This window comes from Hesperophylax consimilis, chromosome 7, assembly GCF_061612785.1.
Source record: "Hesperophylax consimilis isolate HC1 chromosome 7, BYU_Hcon_1.0, whole genome shotgun sequence".
Classification (NCBI taxonomy): Eukaryota; Metazoa; Arthropoda; class Insecta; order Trichoptera; family Limnephilidae; genus Hesperophylax; species Hesperophylax consimilis.
In genome coordinates, this window is record NC_142842.1 from 13,109,670 (window position 1) to 13,122,675 (window position 13,006).

Sequence of the window (13,006 nt, forward strand, 5' to 3'; positions counted from 1 at the left end):
TCAACCATCGATTCCGATATTAAATAAATAAAAAGTATGTAAACATTTATTTTTAAAGGTCTCGAAGTGGGTGAGTAAGGAATAATTAACAAGGTTCTTAGGAAACGTGGTGAATGATTTGGGTAAATTTTTTCAACCACGGAGAAGGAAACGTGTGGAAAATACGTAACATATTTTTGAAGGTAATTTTTCTGGATTGCTTTAAAGAATTTCAATAATCATGAACCTTGTCGGGAATTATAACGGAAGAAATTATCCATTTAGGGAAATGTTTTATTTACTTAATAACATCCGTTGATAGTCATCAAGTCAAAATATTAAATTGCACGAAAAAGGGGATAGTCCTACCTTACAAATCACAAAGCCGGAACACTCATTCAAAGTAGGGAATCAAAACATCCTAGATCACAAGGCCGGGACACTCATTCAAAGTAGGTAATCAAAACCTTCTAGATCACAAGGCCGGGACACTTATTCAAAGTAGGGAATCAAACCCTTCTAGATCACAAGGTCGGGACACTCCTTCAAAGTAGGGAATCAAAACATTCTAGATCACAAGGCCGGGACACTCATTCAAAGTAGGGAATCAAAACCTTCTAGATCACAAGGCCGGGACACTCATTCAAAGTAGGGAATCAAAACCTTCTAAATCACAAGGCAGGTACACTCCTTCAAAGTAGGGTATCAAAACATCCTAGATCACAAGGCCGGGACACTAATTCAAAGTAGGAATCAAAACCTTCTAGATCACAAGGCCGGGACACTCATTCAACGTAGGGAATCAAAACCTTCTAGATCACAAGGCCGGGACACTAATTCAAAGTAGGAATCAAAACCTTCTAGATCACAAGACCAGGACACTCATTCAAAGCAGCGTCCTATGCATGGGATTTCGCAAAAAAATTCGTATTAATTTTTTTTTCAACTTATTCTTATTTATTAAAACATCATAAAATCTTTTAGTTAATTTAAAAAATATATTTTAAGTTTCTCATACAAGTTAGGAGGCTGATTTGATTCAGTGTCTCGGGTTTTGTGATCTAGGATGTTTTGAGGGAACCCGCTAGCACAGCGCGGATGTAAACTGTGCACCCTAAAGCTTGAGTTTAAACTTCAATACTTCGTTTTTGTGAAAGTACTATGAAAGAATAAATGTCAAAAGAAACTAATCTGTACTTCTCACGTTTCGAGAAAACCGTGGCTGAAAATTATTTTAGGAATTCTCAAATATTTGACAAAATCAAATAACTGCAACATACAGATATTTTTTTCAGTTCCTACCAAGTATAATACAGTTTTTATTTAAACTAAATGAAATAATTTCACTAAAAAATAAGTTTTTAAAAATATATTAAATTTCTAATAATTCTAAGAAATATATCTAACAACAACGGCAATATTGGATAAATAGAAGATGTGGTATTTTTGCTTTAGAAAGTTGATGAATTCACTGACGTTTCTTGCATTTTTCACTCTAAATTGCTATTTACGCATTTGCAGTTCTACTGAATTACATGAGAGATTACGAAAAGCAATAAAAAAATACATAAATAAAAAATAAAAATATTTTTTTTAACCATCTTTATCCGCCATTTTTATATATCCATGTCATTATTTTATAGTATTTAGTTTTTTTTCATTACAGTCTGAGAATTTTAGTTTTTCAGGTTTTGAGTTAACCTTCATACATCACCATAAAACCAATTACTTACCTCCTTTTTCAAATTCATACAGTGATGAAACAGAAAATGGTCTTTAACTTTTATGTATGGTATTAATGGCCCACTGTGGGTATGAGTATGAATAAGGTGAAATTATATTCATCATAACCGTTAAATTAGGAGGATAAAGTTCTTTACTGCATACTCTCCGTTTGATGGCCACATAAAGTACTGAGCACTCGATACTAAGTGCTTGGTTAATTGTCAATTCAGTTTATGGCTGACGTATTATAAGTAGATTGAAAGTGGGAAACTTAAAAACAGCAACATTACAGTCAAACATATTCCTGGGTGAACCGACAATGTTTCGATTCATTATGAAACATTACGCAATGCACTTACATATTTATGAAAATTTATGGCTGAAATAATAACTTCAACGAACACAATCTATTTTTACTCCCATCGCCTTTTTGAAATCTGTAATCACTTCTTTATCTGTGGTGTAAATACTACGTCTGTAGGTTATGTACAGACGGAGCTATACGCAACAGTTTGAACACTAGTTACAAGATAAGTGAATACCTATCATGCATTTCAAAAAAACTTTGCACGAGTTTAACTCAAAACCGCAATTTTCACAAGTTGTTATTATTTCCAGCTCTTAACCCTTCATACCTCGGAAAGACATTACTAGCCACTATTTCTTCCAGCTAAGCCAATCATATTTCATTATAGCCTCTGAAGGACAAATCTGAACGGGGCGTCAATACATTATAAAAGAATTTTTATCTTTCTTTTCTATAATGCGTAGATATGTGATGTGTTCGTCATTTCATAGATAAATAATTATTATTCACAGATTATATAAAATATTTATACATTTTTTATGTGTAAAATTTAAAAAAAAATGTCGAAGTAAATGATTAAGAATAGGCGGCATCTTTTTACTGACAGTTAAAGTTACCACTTTATTTATATATATATTTTTTTGTATGAACGGCATAAAAAGTGAAGTAAAGGTTTGATTAATAATTACCTACATAAAATAAATATGTTTTATAAATATCGAATTCCTTCAGAATTATGGACGTTCCGAGTCAAAATGTCCTTGTAAGTTTTTTTTTTAAATTTTCATGTTTGATATTAAAAAATTATTTTTTAGAACGATAAATGTAATTTCAAATGCAAATATTTCAATAATAATTTTATCTTGTTTTTAAAATAGTATTTCTTTTAACGACAACTTCAACAATAAGAAAAATGTAGCACATTTTAGATACCTTGGAAGCATTCCGAAATTACAAGAAAATTCACAAGTCGTTGGGACTTGTTAGTAAAAATATTTAAAAACCTGAAGGGTTAAATTGAAAACCCTGGTTAGATCCTATAGAAGAAAACCGGAAATATTTAAAATAAAGTTCAATAATGAGTTAAAAATGTCAAAAAACAGCGGAACGATTAAAAATGGACAAAATTTCAGATTGACAACAGATTTTTTTTTCAAAAAGAGATTTAAAAAAAAAGTAGACAATACTTTAAAATCTCAAGCAAAGAATACATCCATCCACCAACGGACCCACATTCCTAAAAAAGTGAAGAGAATAGATATCATATCTGAAGTATATAGGTTTTGTTCATAATGATAATGTTTGATAATACATTATTATTTATCATCGACCTTTAACTGATAAAGCTTGAATAGTGTTAGGTTTTAACGGCCACCCTTAGCCCCCACTAGCGGGAAATCACTTTAAAGTATTGGGCAAAATGTGATTCATTAGAAAATTTACTAAACTACTAAAAAATATTTTTCTACCGATTTCCGTATCCGTTGTACTAGTAAATACCTATATCTTATAATTAACATTTTAGCCGACCGGTAAATATTTATATGTTCGTCTTAAGGCATTTATCAAATGCAGGTAATTTAAAAAAAAATTAATTACAATCCAATTAAATAATATAATCATAAAGTTCTGCAAGTATTTTTTCATTGCGACAGTAGATTTCATATTCTGTGGGGGTATTTTAACCCCCTCAAATTAAAAAACCACCACAGAATATGAAATCTATTGTCACAATTATTTTATCAGTAAATCGGTTTAACCGGTAATAAATCATTTTAAATTGGGAGGGGATAAAATAGAATCATATAAATTAGTCGTCTAAACGTGGCTAAAACCACAGTTTGAAAATGGCCTTAAAAGCCGAAACAGCTGTAACAATAACAAAAACGAAAAAATACTTGCAAAACTTAATAATTATATTATTACATTTGAATTTAATTCAATTTAAATGGAGTTCTAAGAATTAAACACAAAAAAATGAAACAGTTAAATTATAAATTTGCACACGGAAATCGATGGAAAAAGTACTAAGCCTCAAATCTATTTATGTTAGGGTGGTTTTTTAGTTTTATGGCGATTTATAACAGAAATCTTCTATTAAATCTTAAATCACATATTGCGCGAAATGTTGCTCTGTAATAAAACACCATTAGCATTATATTACATCACTGTTACTCTCGCAAATGCTGAATTTTATCAAAACATGCAATTATTTTGAGAGGAAGTATTTCTAATAGCATAAAAACTAACAAGTTTTGTGATACTTACTAAAATTTTGGTTAAATAATGGAATTTTTTAATTAAATGCCAAAATTGTCACGGACTTTTCTCCAGTATTTAAAATACATTCAGATATCGGAATAATCAATTTATTAACTGAACGACATCTCTTAAGGACATACTTTAGATTAATAAACATTTTCTAATCGCATCTGAATTAATCTAGTGGAAAAATTGATTTATTTTTGATGATAAATATTTTGCGTACCGATTTAACATTTCTTAACCACCCTAGTATATTCTGAATTTCCCACGTATTTTCTCTGCCAAATATTTTCCGACGATAGGTTATGCAAACATTTTGCACTTTGGTAGGTTGTGGTTATTTATTTGAATTTCAAGGGCAAATGAAAACGTTGAGAATGTTGGAATTCGTCCCTTAAATTTATAACATTGTTTGTGTTACCTTAGCCAACTATGTTAATAATTTGAAGGGAAGCGTACGGTAGGTAAACAGATTTTAATACGCTGAATTATTTGGTAAATACGCGAATTTTGGAATTAATTAACCTCAAAAGGATTTCGCCCCAGTTAAATTACCATTTTCGCCAAATGTTGACACGTGTTCTATTCCCCTGCGAATTCAAATACCGTATGGCAGACGTGTCTTATCAGTTTCATTGCATCTCCGAAGCACGAACAATACCCCTCATAATCTCAAAGTTTGGATCCCTCTTCGCCTCTCTGTCGCACGCTACGAGCTTTTTATACGTGAAAGGGGTGGTTAGAAATGTGGAATTTTCATGCTGCCGCGTGTGGGGGTGAGGGAGAAAGCAAGAAGCAAAGCGTCCATTTCCTTCTGGCACGTTTTACACAGTAACCCCCAGCAAAACATAGCCACCCTATTCCAATTCATAGTTTTTCCCATCGCGAAAGAGGGATGGCTGCGCGTGGAGTATCGCGAAGGTTCTATAGAATGGAGGTCATATCTGTTGCTGCACAAATGGGCCGTCAGTCGCTTCTGTGAGCGTGTTGAGAGCGGACTGAAAGCGTGCGCTGAAAATCATCAAAATCATTCAGCGAGTTTCGGGAGTTTTGATATATGATACTTGACGAGAAAATAATTTTCGTGTTTTTTTAGTGAGAGAAGATGTAAGTATTTTATAACGTTTTTGTCAAAACTGATTTATTTTGTATTTACGTAGTTTTATGAATTTATTTTGGTACATCCTTTGTTGTTTGTCGATTGATTTTGTTATTGTGTAAACGTTGAAGTTAAATATGTATGCATTTCATGCACTTGATGACAGAAGATTGGTGGTAATTTATTTGAGGAGAAAAAATTTCTGCTTTCGACAAACAAAGGAATAGTTCAAAGAGAGGAACAATTTTAAATCTTTATGGAGGTCCTTTGTTTGAAATATTAAACATTAAATTATTACTTTACATTTGGAGGTACCTACCTTATACGTTTAGGATAGACGAGCAATGTCTAATTGATTTAAAATGAAATAAGTTGGTATGTTCATAGATTTCATTTTAATTTTACATAGTAAATTTTCCTTGGTTTTCTTCACTAACATCGAAAATTGTATTTTTTTTTCTTAGTGGACATAGTGACAAACTTAAGTATTTTTTTAATTCTATTTATTATTTAAATTTTATTGGCTAAAACTTGTTGAGTGGTAGGTCAGTGCATTTAACAAAATTGTATATTTTTGCAGATGTTTATTGAATAAATTGGATTTTTTTCTTAATAAGGTATTTACTTTTTGATATTCATTTTAATGCGTTTATTTTTAAATTGTAGAAGAATTACAAGGAATTTAATCTAATCTTTTGCCGGATGAAAACAACAATACTTTTTAAACATGTTTACTGGTTTTAAATGTCACGAGTGGGCGAGCACACGTGAAATCCTTTATTTTAATTTGAAAATGGTACACATTGAAAATGTTTTCTTCGAATAACCACGTACACAAAGCAAACATTTTGTCGAATTGGCAAACAAGTATGTCGGTAAATAAACCATACCACAACAGGTAATTCATATTCTATATTAGGCACCTAGTGGGTCATTACAGACAATGCAGAAAGGAGCTAATCCGTAAGAAATTTTCATTTCCATTAATTGATCAATGTTAAGAGGGTGTTAAGGGACGTACATGACTTACTTTAACTAGTGATTACTGACATTATAATACAGAGTGTTAAGGGATTACTTGACTTACTTTAACCAGTGATTCTTGAAATTATTATACAGGGTGAAGGGACGTACTTGACTTACTTTAACTAGTGATTACTGACTAGTGATTATTATACAGGGTGTTAAGGGACGTACTTGACTTACCTCCAATCAGTGATTCCTGACATTATTATACAGGGTGTTAAGGGACGTACTTGACTTACCTCCAACCAGTGATTCCTGAAATTATTATACAGGGTGAAGGGACGTACTTGACTTACCTCCAACCAGTGATTCCTGAAATTATTTGAAGTAAAAAATGTAAACGAAATTTAAGTCTCCGATGACATTTTTGAAGTTATTTTTATTCAACTAAAACATTAAAAATATGCAGTAGGTATTGGACAGCTAGAGTTGGGTTGAAGGGTGGTGCCTTTACTCCGGCTGATGACGTGTAGAAGTTTTTTTTTTCATTTGTTTTTGAAAAAAAAGCATAAAAATAATCACGGGAATACAAAAGTCCATATGCATTTTTAAGAACTTGTCTACGGTCTGTGTAGTTTTTTTGTATATTAAGCTATTGTTTACATTTCTACACAACTACCCGTTCCAGCAGATTTTACTTAAATTTCACCTGTATCTATTACTATTATGAAGGACTGCAAACTTAAAATCACAAAAGAAGTAAATATCACTGCTCCCTACCAACCGGACACAATGGGACTATGTCATCCCCAATTGGGATATGTTGTGAGAATGAAGGGAGTTGGTAAGAAAAGTAATTTGGGAAGTATTTGGCTATGTAGATCTGGTCACCAAACACGACTAAAGCCATTTTAAGGAACGTTTTGATTCTACGTGTCCTTAGCTTTAATGAAAGTATCTGTCACTGCGTACTTACCATAATTTCAAAACTATATGTGAATACTAGTACCTAGGTATATGGACTGTTATATAATATTGCCAATTTATAAAATAAACTGTTAAAATTATTTGTATTCATGTTTAAAACAGAACTGCAGTTCTTTAACGAATGAATCGAAAGATTTCCTAAAAAAGTATCAGTAAAACGCGAATGTGTTATGAGGATGGCGGAACATGAGTTCATAAACATTCTAATATTGTCACATTTCGTCATTATACATATATTTATCAGTGCGCCTGCATGAAAACGTTTTCCGATATATTCTCAATGGACTAATATTTTATCAGGAAATAGATTCCAATAAATCAGCAATACTCATTTTTCTCCGGGTACGTATAAATTAATGCATTTAAAAAATGCACTGTATTTAATCGTTTTTTCAATATGTATTGTAGATTTGAGAAATATTACAGGTGAATACAAACTATCGGATTATAATAGGATAATTACCTAATTATCCATCATCCATAAATTATCATTTTGGCATCTTTACGGGAAAATCCTAAAAAAAAAATTTTTAAATTAGTTTAAAATTTAATAAGTGCATGCTTTACATTTTTAGTAATCTTATTTATAAAAGAATTTTTTAAAATTTGGTTTGATTTTGTGGTAGGTGATACTTAATTTAATCAAAAATATCTGATACGTGAATCGCTGATAAATCAAAAATTGATACGAAATTTTTACTTACTATAAATTACCACGAATTTTGTGTTTAGAACGTATAAAGTTTTCGTAAAAAATATGTATTTAATCATTGCTAAATGACAGGGTTCATAATATCTCAATTAGTGAAAGAATGGACGTCGGTAAAATTCTAATTAAGGTGACTATATTGATTGTGAAAGAGTCCTTGAGTGTAAGCACGAGTATTATAAAGTCACAAGTAGAACACAGAAGCTGTCATTTAACGTAATAAAATAATCTAATATCTCGTTTCTGTTGATATTTTGCAGCGTTCAGCTTTCTGTGACATGGTTAACTCCACAAGCCTCAGCCATATTCTGTCAGACGGTAGGAGCATATTCTGTCAGACGGTAGGAGCATATTCTGTCAGACGGTAGGAGCATATTCTGTCAGACGGTAGGAGCATATTCTGTCAGACGGTAGGAGCATTTCCGCTTTGCAATAAAATTCAAATAAAACGGAATATTTCTGAACGTATCTGAAAACTAAAAACTGATTTAGTATTAGAAATTAACCTGTAGTTTTTGAAATATAAAATTTTTAATGGAAAAGTTACTTTTTTGAAATTAAAAATACTATATATTTTTATTAGACATATTAAAAGTATTACAAACGTTATCGTCAACTCATTTTTTTGTTTTTTCATATAAAATAATTAATAAAAAAATGACCAAGTCTTACCTTTGGTTTCATAAGGGTGCACATTTTTGTAGTTAATTACTAGATTTTTTCTTTCTTTGGTACCGTTAAGATTATATTTCTCAACACAACAGTAGGAAGTTACAGCGATTTCTGTGAGAACATATGAGTTGTTCCCAAAAGCGAACCAATAAGCTAGAAGGGTTAACACTGTTGGGTTATGTAAATGTTTAACACATAATTAATACGGTAATGTTTTTAGGTGGAAAACCGAAAAATTATCAAAAGACGTTGAAAATTGTGATTAATTAATTGAAGCGTGAGAAATATTTACAACATAGAGCTTTTATAGGATAACCTGTAAATATGATTGTAATTGTTGTGTCAGTTGATATATCTGCCTTTACTTATACAGGGTGTTGGGAACTATTTAAAACAGTAAAATGTTCTTAATTTAATTGCGTTTATTTACGTTACAATAACCTGTGTGGTCAACTACACTGTTCGTTACCCGAGGGTAGGTAAAAATCTCTGAGCCTCCAGACTCTTCGACAATGTCCGAAAATATCTCTCGCAAGTACCTGCTATACTAGCGTCATCTGGCTGGACCCTAGCGTAAGCTTTATGTCTACCGCCATCTATCGACTAACTACTCAACCTAATTACCACACATCACAGTAATTAATTCAATATATACTGCAAAATTTGAGCTCTTCTTTCACATTCGAGTGAGAGGTGTTAATTGAAGACTAATATAGGAAATTCGGTTACATTATTGCCACAATCGGGTCAACTGAAATATGATTCGATATAATCTCAAAACATAAACGCATATTGTTAAGAAACTCCAACTGAAATCAACTCAAGAAATTCAAACTAGCTCCAGACGGTTGAGAACATTTGGGACTTTTGGGTCGTGGTGACGCAAACTTAAAAAATCGCCAGTAAAATGTAACTACAAAATGTAATGTCATCAGTGAATTGATGTGAAGGAATTTTGAACGAAAACATAAGATTTGCCTTTTGCAAGAATTCTGAATGTTTTTCGAAAAGATCGCATTTATTTTGCACAGGCCTGAATATAAGGTTTTTGTGATATTTTTTCACCACCGACGAATTAATTACAAACATACCCGTTTTCATTGCTCGCTTGACGTCATTTCTCTGTGAACTGCTTTGAATATACATGCCATTAATTATTCACATTCGAAATGAAATATCTTACTCGGTTTTTTATAAATTTTAGGTAACTCTTCAGTTGAATTATTAATTGAAGAATAATGGCGATGGGAAAATTTCCAGAGATATGGAAATTAAATAATTTACAGGAATAGGGAGAAATATTGTATTTCCAGATTCCAGGGGAATCCATGGGAACGTCACGCAATTTTCACTTCACACGCTACGTGCTACTCTGACTCCTGACATGACTCGACTTAAGTATTTGATTCACTTGGTCGTGCCTTCCTCGGGGGTCACTACTTCTATTTTTGCTTTCTCGTCATATATTTTGGCACTCCCTTCTCATTTTAACCGTTCTACATGTCCAAACCATCCAAGATTCTCTCTCTTAGTTTTGTTAATTACGTTTAAATCAGCCTTGCATAATTTTCTGGATCTCCACATTTGTATCACAGTTTAACACTTAACCATGCATAAGTTACTCGAGAGTTTAGTCAGCTGTGTTGTGTTAAATTGCGAAAGTATTGTTGTGTTCTTCGTACTTGGTCTTGTATTGTAAATTTGATGAAAACATAACCTACATTAACACATACACAGTAGTAAGCGGTTAATTTTCTTTATCTGTAATCTCTAAATAGTACCTATAAAACAATTATTTTTTAATGATAAACCAATGTTTATAAGACAAGGTTTTTATGCATAGCACAAATGATAACAAATTATTATAAGCAATAATTAGTCACCTGAAATATCTACGATGTTTCAATTCACAATATTAGATGGATATTTCAGGCGACTAATTATTACTTATAATAATTTGTTATTCTTTGTGCTATGCATAAAAAACCTTGTCTTACAAACATTAGTTTATCATGAAAAAAAATAATCATTTTTGACAAATCAAAATATTTCACCAACAAATGTAGATATAATATGTCTCGACCCCATCTAGTGGGAAATTTAGCACTAACAAAGCCTTTCCTACAAAATTAAGTTGGTTGTTTACAAGTGAAAAAATATAAAAAGCAGTAATTGTTGATTGAAGTACTAATACATATTGAATTATTTGGCGTGTTGGAAATAAGCCGAAGTAGCTCGGTGGTCCAGAGCACCTGACCGGACATATTCCCGTCGGCGGCATTTATTTTTACTCGGGAGATATTTTCGATTTGTATGGATATTTCAAGCGACTAATTATTGCTTATAATAATTTAGTGTAAAACAAAGCCGCTCTCCGCATCAATCTGTGCGATTAATTCTTCTAAACTACGCAACGTATTTTGATATGGTTTTCACTATGATTTAGATAATTTCTTCCGGAAGGTTCATGTATATTGTACATACATGGATATAATACATACATATATGGATCCTTATACACGGAATACATTACAATTAAAATACCCATTCATTCTACACTCTATCAATTTAATCACCTTTCAGACAAAACATAATATATCCTTATTCCATAACTTAGCGGTATAGTACGTGCATAATTAATTAGTGTGATCTATTTACTAATAATTTCTCAAAATTTTCATCTTCTTATAATTCTATTACTTCTCCATCCTCTTCTTGCAACCCAAACTAGTAATACATCATTTTTCTTATTTATTAATATAATTATAATTATCATTAGTAATGAATAGATTCTATGTCCGCAAACTGTAAAATTCACCCGCCAAAACATAGGTTCATCTCTAGCATGGAGGGTGAAATATCACAAAAAACCAAATGTACTCTCTAAATCATGTATCAATAAAATAAATACATTTTTTATTTAAAAGTCGAGCAACGCTGGGAACACGTCAGCTGGTTAAATATTTATTAATCTCTAAATAAAATAAAAAAAGTCATTGTCGCTATCCGCGACTGTCTATATATGCGGTTTGTTCTTGTAAACTACGCAACGGATTTTGATAGGGTTTTAACTTTCGTTTCGAGAAATTCTTCAGGAAGGTTAATATATGTATATATATATAATAAATGGATCCACGCCGGGTACACACAGTTAGCCTAATATAGAGTTGGTCTCCTGTTAATTAGAATCAATGCTAATAAAGATTCTCCATACATTGTCCATACGCTTTGATTTGGTTTAAGTTTTTGTGTTTTCTGGATGACTAATGAAATCAGACTGAAATTTGTTTTGTTAGTTTTATTAACCTATGTCTTATATCAAAAAATTCATCGCGTAACCCTTAATTTTACCGGATAAAAATTCTTCTATTTCACAGTAACTAAAGAGAGGTTTTTTTGTTGTTTTAAAAACTCATTTACGAAATAAAAAATTCCAATAACACGTTTTTGTTGCCAAAAATATCTGCGTATTAATTTGCGAAGATTGCCCTCTAGGTGATTTTGCACAAAAAAGGCGCTATATAAATCATCCAGATATTATTATTTATTTCATTCTTTGAAATTTCTCATAGTGGTTGGATAAGATGTAATGCCAGATAACTATAAAAATTTTCTTGCGTCATTAATATTCATATATCGTCGGATGCATTCCCTTCTGTTGCATTTTTAAACGCTTTCCACGATTACCTAGTAAGAAAATGCGATTGCGTGTTTAAAATCCGTGTTAACTCCAATCAATGATAGCTCCTTCCATGGTTTTATTCTATAGTTTTCTGTTCTATGTATACCGCACAACTGTTCGAAACCAATGCAATGGGGTAATGGCAACTCTAATGGGATATGTTGTGAAACTAAAGAGAGCGGGGAGATGAAGAAAAGACAAAAGATGATAGTTAGGAAGTATCTCGCTGTTCTGACCGGTTACGAAATATGGCTAGATTGGCTAGTGCTATTTTCTTTATTAACTTTCTAAGGTATGTCTGTCTTCCAGTTGAATGTTGGTTTTTCAACAAAGCGATATTGATAGTATCTATCTATCACTTTCAGATATACCTTTTTTGAAATTGTACGCTCATATTTATTTAACACCTGTTTTGGATGCATGTAACTCAAAATGAAAGTTAACATGCGTTAATTCAGCACTAATCTCTGCTAACTTATTTCTTAATAATATATTAAGAAATATATTCCAACACATGTTTTGGTCTTGAACATGGAGATCCACCTTTATACAGGGTTTTCCAATAAGAGGTGTTATTTTGATATTCAATCGTAAAAGATCAATGGTTTTGTTGCT

General features: G+C 31.7%; 1 protein-coding gene across 1 annotated transcript in view; it reads left to right on the forward strand.

Moving 5' to 3' along the window:
- The first annotated feature begins 5,254 nt into the window (after positions 1-5,254).
- LOC149422337 (GTP-binding protein Rhes) overlaps positions 5,255-13,006 on the forward strand; it is a 205,888-nt gene continuing 198,136 nt past the window's right edge. Inside the window, exon 1 of the mRNA XM_089633733.1 lies at positions 5,255-5,383. The gene's annotated coding sequence lies outside the window, so the exon portion shown is untranslated. The remainder of the gene's footprint in view (positions 5,384-13,006) is intronic.